Source organism: Sus scrofa, chromosome 2 (genome assembly GCF_054392235.1).
Source record: "Sus scrofa isolate SSC_HxYL_T2T_F1_AM1 chromosome 2, Sscrofa_HxYL_maternal_Yorkshire_Landrace_v2.0, whole genome shotgun sequence".
NCBI lineage: Eukaryota > Metazoa > Chordata > Mammalia > Artiodactyla > Suidae > Sus > Sus scrofa.
The window spans coordinates 155,212,278-155,218,277 of record NC_139384.1 but is presented as its reverse complement, the minus strand read 5'-3'; positions in this window follow the sequence as shown (position 1 = coordinate 155,218,277).

Genomic DNA, 6,000 nt, shown 5'->3' with positions numbered 1-6,000 from the left:
AGGAGGGGGGGGCTTCCTCCCAGAAGGCCCTGCGAGCTCGTACTCACTTCTTATTGGTCCGCACCAGCTCGGGCCTGCCTACCCCTCAACCAATTAGTGACGAGAGAGCCGACCAATCAGGCTGCAGAGTCAATCTTTTACAAAGCACCCCCTAAGTGAATATTTGGTGAAGGAATAAATGGGGTAACCAAGGACTGAATCCACACTCCAATGGAATGTGTGTTGTTTTGGAAGGATTTTTATTTCTCCCCCCCCCCCCCCGCCCCAAGGAAGGATGAGGAGTGCTGCTTTTGAGCTGAGTTCCACATAATGAGAGTCATCTGAGTTTACCTAAAACGACTTCACTAGAAAGCTCTCAGCAATTAAGCGAAGACCACCATCGACATTGCTAAGCAAGACCTACGAGTCGGGCACTGTGTGGAGTATAATTTGGGCTTGGGAGCACAGGATTTGAGTGAGACAGGCCTGGGTTCAAATCGTGTCTGGTCCACTTACAAGGTACCTAATGGGACAAGTTGCTTGACCTCTGGGCCTCCGTTTCCTCATCTGCCAGAGAAACAACAGTTGCTACCTCACAATGTTTTGTTAATGAGGATTCGGTAATAAAACATGTGAAATGGGCAGTATACTAAATGTTTAAGTGTTACTGGCTGTTATAAATCCATCCCAAATTAGCCTTTGTTTCATATAAACTGAACATGAAATTAGATGAAGAAAGGTATTTGTTCTCTGTCTGATAAAGCTTTAAAAGTGTCCTATTAGCTAGAAGGACTGGAAGTAGGCAGGCTGCTGCATGTAAGGCAGAGGCTGCCCACTTTGGGACCTGGTCTTGTTCTGCGATAATGCCGTCATGGATGCCTCAAATTACCCCCTGCCCCTAACAAGGCAAGTCACTACTCGGTTTCATGTTTTATAATCTGTATATTTGCCCCCAAAATAAAAATATACGTCCTGGCAAAGGCTTGTACATGTATGTTCATAGTAGCTTTATTCATAGTAGTAAAAGCATTGAAAACAAACCAAAATAACCAGAAAGAATGAATGTTCATTAACAGTGAATGGATAAGCAAGTTGTAGTATATTCCTCAAATGAAGTGCTACTCAGTAATAAAAGGAATGAACTCTGATATATGCGACAATATGGATGAGTATCAAAAACATGTTGAATCAAAGAAGCCAGACACAAAACAGTACATACTGTATGATTCTATTTATTGAAAATCCTATGAAGGGCAAATTAATTTATACCCACAGAAAGCAGATCAAACAGTGGTTCAAACAGTGGTTAGCATGGGGGTGTTCTCTTACGTATCTGAATTCAATGTGCTTGACAATATGCATATTATCCTTCAAAATAGCTTATATATTATATATGAAAGTAATAAAATTGCATGGGGAGACCTACTCTTCTACCCATTACGCCAACAGTAACATCTTGAAAAACCATAGTACCATATCTCAGCTAGGATACCGACATTGATACAGTCAAGATACAGAACGTTTACATCAACACCAAGATTCCTCATGCCAGTCTTTTATAGCCACTTACACTTCCTGTTCAGACTTTCTGTAAAAGCTACAATTATTAACACAATATGGTACTGGCAAAACGATGGATGAACAAGCCAAGGGAGATCACAGAAACAGATGCAGACTGTAAGAAAGTTTACTTGATTAATGTTAAGTTGGCAATTGCAGAGCAGTGGGGAAAGGTTGTTCTCTTGAATAAACCACTTATTGGAACAAGTCTATTTTCTTGTGTTGGTCAATTTTCTGTGGCAACTTGCCTAGACTATTGTCCTCAGTTATTTAATCAAACACTAGTCTAAGTTGTTACCATGAAGGCATTTTGTAGATGTGATTAACATCTATAATTGGTTATTCGTTTGTTTTTGGTTTTTTAGGGCCACACCTGTGGCATATGGAGGTTCCCAGGCTAGGGTTCTAATCAGAACTACAGCTGCCGGCCACAGCAACACAGGTCTGAGTGGAATCTGCCACCCACACCATAGCTCACAGCAACGCCAGATCTTTAACCCACTGATCGAGGCCAGGGCTTGAACCTGCAACCTCATGGTTCCTAGTCAGGTTCATTTCCGCTGCGCCACAACAGGAACTCCATATAATTAGTTATTCTTCAAGTAGAGGAAATTATCCTAGATAATCTTGATGGGACTGATTCAATCATTTGAAAGACCTGAAGAGCAGAACTAAAGTTTCTTTGAAGAAATTCCTTCTGTGGAGTACAGCTTCAGCTCATGCTGGCGAGTTCTAGCTTGCCCTTCCAGGTGGCCCGGTCTATAGATTTCAGGTTTGGCTAGCCAGCAGGAAAAGCTTTGTCCACAAAATATTAATGTGCAACAAAAGGGGCATGGTTAAGTAAACCATTGTGCCTCTTTGATAGAGGATTAAGCTGCTATTAAAAGTATGTTTGGAGTTCCCGTTGTGGCTCAGCGGGTTAAGAATCTGACATAGTGTCTGTGAGGATATGGGTTTGATTCCTGGGCTTGCTCATTGGATTGGATTAAGGATCCCGCATTGCCACAAGCTGAGGCATGGATTGCAGATGTGGCTCTGATCCAGTGTTTAGTGTTGCTATGGCTGTGGTGTAGGCCTGTGGCTGCATCTCCATTTCGACCCCTAGCCTGGGAACTTCCATATGCCGCAGGTGTGGCTATAAAAAGAAAAAAAAGAAAAAACAGTATGTTTACACAAGATGCCTAACCAAGTAGAAGTGTTTATGCTATAATTTGAAATAACAAGCAATGATTGCAGTATGCTTTTTTAAAAAAGTGTGTATGAATTATATAAAGTTCAAAAAAAAAAAAGGTAAAACTAATCACGGGTTAGAATTCAGGTGGTGACTATCCTGGGGGGGCGGAAGGAGCAAGGTCAGCAGGATGGTTTCTGGGATGTTGATAATGTTCCATTTTTTGTTTGTTTGTTTGTTTGTTCGTCTTTTCTAGGACTGCTCCTGCGGCATATGGAGATTTCCAGGCTAGGGGTCTAATTGGAGCTGTAGCCACTGGCCTACGCCACAGCCACAGCAACTCAGGATCCAAGCTGCGTCTGCAGCCTACACCACAGCTCATGGCAACACTGGATCCTTGACCCAATGAGCAAGGCCAGGGATGGAACCCGCAACCTCATGGTTCCTAGTCGGATTCGTTAACCACTGCGCTACTACGGGAACTCTGAAAATGTTCTATTTTTTAATGGGTGCTTGTAACATGGGTGTGTTCCTTTAATGAAAATTCATTGAGTCAATGTGTGAGTGTGTGTACACATGTATGTGTTCTATATGTTACACTTCATTTAAAACATTAGAAAAAACACAAATATTATGGAGAGAAGAAAATATAATTGGTGGTTGTCATCACATGGTGGGGCCACAGATAATATTTTTTGTCTCTATTTTTCTGTAATAGACATGTATTATCTTTACGATGGACAACAAACAGTTGATCTTAGTTGACTGTCAGTGACAGGCGTGCACAATAATTCTTTGGAGTTGTAAGGAAGATGGGCTGCTGTGAGCTGGAAGTCTTCATGGGAGTAGGAGGTGGAAGCGTCAGCTCTGCTAAGAAAAAGGAAGGAAGTGGGAGGGCGAGGAGAGGGAGGGAAGATGCCAAAGGAATAGTATGGGCCATCTTTGGACAGTTACTACTGTTGTGGACAAGCATCTGCTCTCTGTTCTTCTAGTGACACCCCTTCAATGTCCCTGGGGAGAAAGGACCCTGTCGTTCTCAGTACAGGTGCTGACCTTGCCTCCAAGCTTGAGTAGGCAGCTCATTAGTCAGCACATTCCATCCTAGTAGATCAAACATGGTCATGGGACCCAAGTTTATCCATGGGGAAACCTAGGAGTTTTGCTGAAAACCTGGGAACAGAGACACCCTCTGAGGTGCTTGAACTGATAGAATGTCTGCCTGGAGCTACTGGTGGCCATGCTGGCGTCACGAGAAAGTCTCCCTGAAACCAAAAGAGCTGAGGTAAGAGACGGAGGGGCAGCGCTCTGATGACCTCACTGAGCATCGGGATGCAACCACTTCTGAATGCAGTTGCATCTCCTGGTCTTTTCCTTTATGTGGACAATAAAATCCTTTCTTATTTAAGCCATTCTGAGTTGGACTTCTACCATGAGACATCAAAAGAGTCTCATTCAGTGGCATACCAAGGGTGCTATAGCCACAGCACCTTGCAGGGAGGCACGGTTTAGCATGACCAGGTTTAGAAGTACCACCTCAGTAAAAAAAGCACACCAGCTCTTGGTTGATTGTATAATTGTCAGAACTCTCTATGACAAGGCACCTCCTAGGTGCAAATTGCTCCTACTGTCCCCTCCCACCCCATCTCTGCCTTGGTCCAATACAGTAGATAAAGAGGAACCACAGATTTTAAACTGCATCCGATCTTAGAGAGACTCTAGTTCAGTCACTCCATCAGTAAGGAAGTAAGACTTGGAGAGCGAAGAAATTTGGCCAAGGTCTGCCTTGCACCTGTTCAGAGAAGCAATAAGAAGGAGAAGTCACCCATAAAACAGATGACTGAAATAAAAGAAAAACCCCTTGAAGGCCTGGGCCCTTTCTGTTTCCAGGTCCCCTGCATACCCAGGTATCAGAATGGGTAGAGAATTTCTCTTCAGTCTCTTACTTTCATGCTCAAGGATTCAGGCACATCCATCACTCAAAGGATTGGTCTATTTTTACCCAGGCAGAAATGCTGGCACTTGGACTGGGTCCCTGTTTCAAATGAAGCTGAAAAGCTGGGTTGGAAAGGCAGAGACTTCACCAAATGCCTTGCAGCTCCTCACAGTGGCACATATCTTACAGGTCAGGAGCTCCCAGAAGGGCTCTTGTGGTTTGAAAAGCTAAGAAACTGTTCCTAAGGCCGTTCTACAGACGTCTCTGGATTAGGGGCCCACCAGCAATTGTCATATCACACAGGTTGATGAGAGACAAGATTTATACCCTAGACCTGCCCCTCGCTGCTCACAGAGTTAGATGACTGTTTTGTTAACAACAAAATCCGCACTTGCATTTTCCATCCCTCCCTCAAAAACAGTCTTTCCTCTTAGTCATTCTCACCCTGGGTGGTTGTAAACCAAACAGAGTCGCTGTTCTCCATGTCTGCCCAGACCCTTCATTTGGTCTTGCGGGGCCGAGACAAGTACCTTGGAAGAGAAGGAAGGAGTAGAGAGGGATGAAAGAACCATGGTACTAAGATTTATTTTCCACTGGGCATTTGGACCTAGAGCGCAGTTTATAAGCAAGATCTGGTGTCTGATGATCTGGGTACAGACACCAGCTCCGTTAGTTACAGGCTTCGTGAGCCTGGCCTAATCATTCAGTGCCTCAGTCTACCCATCTGTAAAATGGAGACCATCATAGCAGCTTCTAGGGGCGCTAAAGTGAAACGGAGATGAGGCCTCTCGTTCGTGTGCGTGGGTGACAGTCCTCAAATCACATCACTGCCGGCCAAGTTTCCTTCCCACGTCTCCGCACTCAGACGGTCCAGCCACAGAACCCCGAGGGGCACACGCCGGGTCACTGACCTGGTCAGCGGTAATGTTTGGGCTCAGCTCCAGACATCTGGGTCCCAGACGTCTCCTAATGTCTTTAATGGCTCTGAGCTCCACTCGCATTTACCAGAAATACATAAATTATGTAATTATGGCTGGCACCAAACAGGACCTGAGGAGGGCAGGCTGAAGAAGCTCCCTTCCGTAGCTGCCCCCGCCCTGGCTGGGCCGAGGCCAGCAGGCCCTCCGCGGCCAGGTAGGAAGCATCCGCGGGCCCGCAGAGGCAGTACTTACTTTGATCGCTTTGTCTTTTAACAGTGAAGCAGGGGCAAGGAATTCTAACTCGCTTCCCAGCTGGAGGCAGGAGCACTAGACCTGGCAGGACACAATCCTTTATTCACCCTGGAAGACTCTTCCCAACTATTCCCAGGCCGGCAAATTCCTTCTATGAGGCTTCTGCAGCGGGAGGCCCCCAACTG